A 6346-nucleotide genomic window follows, 5' to 3' on the forward strand; every position below is an offset into this window, starting at 1 on the left:
TATGGCACTATTTTTTGAAATAAGCGACAAATGTCATAAAAAGTTGTTTGAAAGAGGATTTTTCAAACAACTTTTTGTCAGAAATTCATGAAAGTAATGTTGACATAGTCTGCTCATCTCCTGTCTGCTGGTATTTTTCCATTCACCTGTCTCTGCTCCACTCTCCCTTTTAGCCACGCCTCTTCATCAGGCCAACTCTCCACACCTGTGACAGCCCTGGCTGCATTCCTGTCTCTGCTTCAGTGCCAGATTGTACTGTCACGGGTATGGTGAGGACCAAAAAGCAGCACAGGCAGACGAAATCTCAGTCGGTAATGACCTTTATTATTCACTGCAGTCTTTAACAGTTTATACAGTGGCAGGGTGAAAAGTCTTGGCTCACAGTGATCTTCTGCGAGATCTGAGGAGGAGTGAGCCTGGTGTCGCTGGCTGAAGGCAAAGTCAACAGCAGGTGGATTACCTAGCGGACAGACAGGTCCAGTGGTGAGCTGTGTAGCCACAGAGCCGAGCAGGTGCGTAACCAGGAGGGAATAGGCGAAACTCGTGGTCGAAGACAGAAGGCTGAGGTAATATCCAGGGCAGAGACGAGGCAGGCAGGTCGGCATCAGGTGATCAGTCCAATCTTCAGTGCCAGATTGTCTTGTGTTATGCCTGACTTCCAGCGTTTTTTTTCCCCGGACTGATCACCTGTTGCCGACCTGCCTGCCTCGTCTCTGCCCTGGATATTACCTCAGCCTTCTGTCTTCGACCACGAGTTTCGCCTATTCCCTCCTGGATTTGGATGTTCATGTGTATGTTATGTAAATAAATACACATGTTAAACTTGGCCCATTTTGTTGGGGGGTGGGGAGCGGGTGGGGAATGAAAAATATTTTAGACCCAAAGTGGGGTATGACAGAAAAAGTTTGAGAACCACTGGGTTAGTGCATGGGGATGCACTACCCCTCCTACAACTAGCCGGTGACCTTCACAATAAAACCGGCTCCCTCACCTTTTCTGCGTCTACCTACTCTCAGAGGAGAAAGGTTAGGAGGAGAACAGTTAGTACACTGGAATAAATCTGAATGTTGCCTCCGCCAAGGCCCAATAGTTCCCTTAAATTCAATCAAGATTCAAGTTGCATCCAATTGCACATACTCATAAAAGCCAGTTCCCTAAATATGCCTGAGTTCATCCGTCGAGATGTGTCAAATCAGAGAAATACAACAATTTAGTATCTCAAAAGAGTGTTAAAAAACTGGATCCTGATCCACACCAAAATGTGATCATCACACCTGTCACCACGTTTCCAAGCATTTACGAGATTCAAACAAACAAACAAACGGAGCAGAGATGAAAACACAATATAACAGGGGTCTTCAACGTTTTTCAGGCCAAGGACCCCCAAACCGGTGGAGAGATGGAGTAGGGACCCCCTACTATATATATTGTATAAAATTGTGTTTTATATTAAATCAAATCAAATCAAATCAAATCAAATCAAAGTTTATTGTCACATGCACCAATGACAGCGTCATCAGAGCTGTGAAATTCTTATGACATGGCAGGCAACATCTACGCAGTAGACAGGCTTTTTACAAAATTTAAAAAATGACATACCATATAACATATAACATATAACATAGCAAAATGAAGCAGCAGTTCACCGGGTGAAGGAGTGGGGAATATTAAATTAAATAATATGAATATGAATTTATGTTTAGTAAGTAGAATGTACATGTAACTGTTCCGAGGGTCAGTGTTGATTGTTCAAAAGCCTTACGGCCTGGGGGAAGAAGCTGTTTTTGAGCCTGGTAGTCCGTGCTCGGATGCTCCGATAACGTCTCCCAGACGGCAGCAGTGTGAGAAGTCCACAGCCTGGGTGGCTGTGGTCCTTGATGATCTTACGTGCTTTTCTCAGGCATCTTGTGCTGTAGATGCCTTGCACGGAAGGGAGATGGCAGCCGATGATCCGCTCCGCTGTCTTCACCACCCTCTGCAGGGCCTTCTGATCAGCAGCAGAGCAGCTACCACACTAGGCAGTGATGCAGCCTGAGAGGATGCTCTCAATGGTGCACCTGTAAAAGTTTGTCAGTATTTTTGCAGCCATGCCAAACTTCTTCAGTCGCCTTAGGAAGTAAAGTCGCTTTTGTGCAGTTTTCACCGCCGAGTCCACTTGTTTGGACCAAGTCATGTCATCCGTGATGAACACTCCGAGGAACTTGAACTCGGAGACTCTTTCCACCACAGCTCCATCGATATGTATCGGAACATGATCGCCCCTCTTCAGCTTCCTGAAGTCCACGATCATCTCCTTGGTCTTGCAGACGTTGAGAGACAGGTTGTTCTCTTGGCACCATTTTACCAAGCCCCTGACCTCATCTCTGTAGGCGGTCTCATCGTAGTTAGAGATGAGGCCCAAGATGGTGGTGTCGTCTGCAAGTTTGAGGATGATGTTTGAACTGTGTGTTGCTACACAGTCCTACGTGTACAGGGAGTACAGGAGGGGACTGAGCACGCAGCCCTGAGGGTCCCCGGTGCTCAGGGTGAGGAGGATGTGCGGTTGCCCATTCTCACCACCAGCACTTCATGATGGTGGAGGTCAGTGCTACAGGGGGGTAGTCATTTAAACAGGTGATGGATGGTTTCTTGGGTATGGGGATGATGGTGGCCTGCTTGAAGCAGGTGGGGACTGTTGACAGTTGAAGGGAGAGGTTGAATATGGAGGTGAAGACCTCCGCTAGCTGGTCGGCGCACCCCCTGAGGACACGGCCTGGAACTCCATCGGGCCCAGATGACTTTCGAGGCTTCACTCTTTGAAGCTCTCGCCTCATGTCAGCCACGGTCAGGGACAGAGTGCAGTCATCGTCTTGGTCCTCGGCCAGTCTCGCGGATTGAAGGATGTTGGTTGCCTCAAACCGTGCGTAGAAGATGTTGAGGTCATCAGGTAGAGAGGCGGCGGGCTGGACGACATCATCGATGCATTTGGAGATATATGAAGAGACAGTGTCTGTGTATTCGTTGATGTCCCCTCTGCTGCAACACAGAACATCTGCCAATCTGTTGTTTCAAAGCATTCCTGGAGAGTGCTAATGGATTCAGCACTCCAGCGTTGAACTGCCCAAACTGGTTTTATCGTTTTTAGGCGCTGCCTGTAGGTTGGGATGAGCATAATAGAAGTGCAGGGGAGGGGTTTGTAGCTGATCTGTATTTGTGTGTAACAATGATCAAGAGTCTGGTCACCCCGGGCTGGAAAGTTAATGTGTTGATGATATTTTGGCAAAACTTTCCTCATATTAGCCCTATTGAAGTCACCAATACCAATAGAGACTGCCTCAGGGTGTGCATCCTCATGTCCATTAATAACTCTGTACAGATCGTCTAACGCGCACATTTTGTCTGCCTGCGGAGGGATGTAAACAGCTGTGATGACGACGGAGCTGAATTCACGTGGCAGGTAGAAGGGGCGCACTTTTATCGCTAGCAGCTCCAGGTCTGGTGAGCAGCGTGTAGAAAGCACAACAACATCCGAGCCCCAGCGAGAGTTCACCATCAAGCATACCCCTCCACCTCTGCTCTTACCCGACTCAGGGGTTCTGTCCTGCCGGTAGATGGAAAAACCGGCCGGAGTAACGGCCGCGTCAGGCACCATGGGATCCAGCCAGGTCTCCGTGAGCGCCAGCACACAGCATTTCGCGAAGGTCCCCCTGGAAGTCAATCCGTGCGTGTGGCTCGTCCATTTTATTGTACAGGAATTGAACATTGGCGAGCAGAATGCTCATACTGTATGAGCGACAGTGCAGTGTGTACAAAAAAACAAACAAGAAAAAGCGAAATAAACATAAAACTGCGTAGTGCGTGCGGAGCCATTGTCAGTGCGACCTTTCCCTACGGCGCACCAGCGATGCATCTGGGCCTAGTGCCATGTATAAACATAACTACCCTGATATTGTGCATTCAATACTAAGCTATTCAAATATTACACGGGTTCATATATTCATGTTTTTAATTTAAACATGTGCAAGGTACAGGGTGGCCATGCCACTGCCATTTATAAACATACATACGTGGGTACGGAAAGTATTCAGACCCCTTTAAATGTTTCACTCTTTGTTTCATTGCAGCCATTTGCTAAAATCAAAAAAGTTCATTTTATTTCTCATCAATGTACACTCAGCACCCCATCTTGACAGAAAAAAACAGAAATGTAGAATTTTTTGCAAATTTATTAAAAAAGAAAAACTGAAATATCACATGGTCATAAGTATTCAGACCCTTTGCTCAGTATTGAGTAGAAGCATCCTTTTGAGCTAGTACAGCCATGAGTCGTCTTGGGAATGATGCAACAAGTTTTTCACACCTGGATTTGGGGATTCTCTGCCATTCTTCCTTGCAGATCCTCTCCAGTTTCGTCAGGTTGGATGGTGAACGTTGGTGGACAGCCATGTTCAGGTCTCTCCAGAGATGCTCAATTGGGTTTAGGTCAGGGCTCTGGCTGGGCCAGTCAAGAATGGTCACAGAGTTGTTCCGAAGCCACTCCTTTGTTATTTTAGCTGTGTGCTTAGGGTCATTGCCTTGTTGGAAGGTGAACCTTCGGCCCAGTCTGAGGTCCAGAGCACTCTGGAAGAGGTTTTCTTCCAGGATATCTTTGTACTTGGCCGCATTCATCTTTCCTTCAATTGCAACCAGTCGTCCTGTCCCTGCAGCTGAAAAACATCCCCATGCCATCATGCTGCCACCACCATGTTTCACTGTTGGGATTGTATTGGGCAGGTGATGAGCAGTGCCTGGTTTTCTCCACACATACCGCTCTGAATTAACGCCAACAAGTTCAATCTTGGTCTCATCAGACCAGAGAATCTTATTTCTCATAGTCTGGGAGTCCTTCATGTGTTTTTTGGCAAACTGTATGCAGGCTTTCATATGTCTTGCACTGAGGAGAGGCTTCCGTCGGGCCACTCTGCCATAAAGCCCCGACTGGTGGAGGGCTGCAGTGATAGTTGACTTTGTGGAACTTTCTCCTATCTCCCTACTGCATCTCTGGAGCTCAGCCACAGTGATCTTTGGGTTCTTCTTTACCTCTCTCACCAAGGCTCTTCTCCCACGATTGCTCAGTTTGGCTGGACGGCCAGGTCTAGGAAGAGTTCTGGTCGTCCCAAACTTCTTCCATTTAAGGATTATGGAGGCCACTGTGCTCTTAGGAACCTTGAGTGCTGCAGAAATTCTTTTGTAACCTTGGCCAGATCTGTGCCTTGCCACAATTCTGTCTCTGAGCCCCTTGGGCAGTTCCTTCGACCTCATGATTCTCATTTGCTCTGACATGCACTGTGAGCTGTAAGGTCTTATATAGACAGGTGTGTGCCTTTCCTAATCAAGTTCAATCAGTTTAATAAAACACAGCTGAACTCCAATGAAGGAGTAGAACCATCTCAAGGAGGATCAGAAGAAATGGACAGCATGTGAGTTAAATATGAGTGTCACAGCAAAGGGTCTGAATACTTATTACCATGTGATATTTCAGTTTTTCTTTTTTAATACATTTCCAAAAATTTCTAATTTTCAGTTTTTTTCTGTCAAGATGGAGTGCTGAGTGTTCATTAATGAGAAATAAAATTAACTTTTTTGATTTTGCAAATTGCTGCAATGAAACAAAGAGTGAAATATTTAAAGGGGTCTGAATACTTTCCGTACCCACTGTACATCTTGCATACAACACTGAGCTAATAAAGTAATTCACAGATTCATGTTTTTATTTTTAACATACATGTAGAAGAGACAGTGAATCCTCAAGCTATCTGTGGATGGCACACATACTCCCACATTAGTGAGATGTCGGACCCTGATGGGTAGCACACAACTTATCTAATCTTGGATGGATGGAGGTTGTCAGGCAGAGGGTCAAATCAGCCTCACAATATGTTGGATGCATGTTAATGTGTATTGAAAGACATTTAAATTCGTGAAAAAAAATTAAAAAAATTGTCTTATCAACCAAAGATTTCGCGGACCCCCTGTTGGAGACCTCTGCAATTTAACATGAGATCAAATTTGTCAGGTCGAAAGAACAATTAACAGATCAGGGTTTCACGGATATATTTCATGTTTTTCCTATTGAGGCTAGCCTTTACAAGTGGCCACAACAGGGTGTTGATATTCAAAATGAAACTGGATGTGAATAGCAAAGGAATGAGTCAACAAAAGCTTGATTGTTTAATTCAAACATCGAGATGCAAACAAACAAATAAACGGAGCAGAGATGAGAACACAGCCTCCTCGGTGGAGTAATGAAGTCCCCACCACTAGGTGTCGACAGTGACGCCACTGACCTGTGTCTTCTGTTGGCAACGAAGAAGTCCCATCTTCCGGC

This window comes from Limanda limanda, chromosome 10 (assembly GCF_963576545.1).
Source record: "Limanda limanda chromosome 10, fLimLim1.1, whole genome shotgun sequence".
NCBI lineage: Eukaryota > Metazoa > Chordata > Actinopteri > Pleuronectiformes > Pleuronectidae > Limanda > Limanda limanda.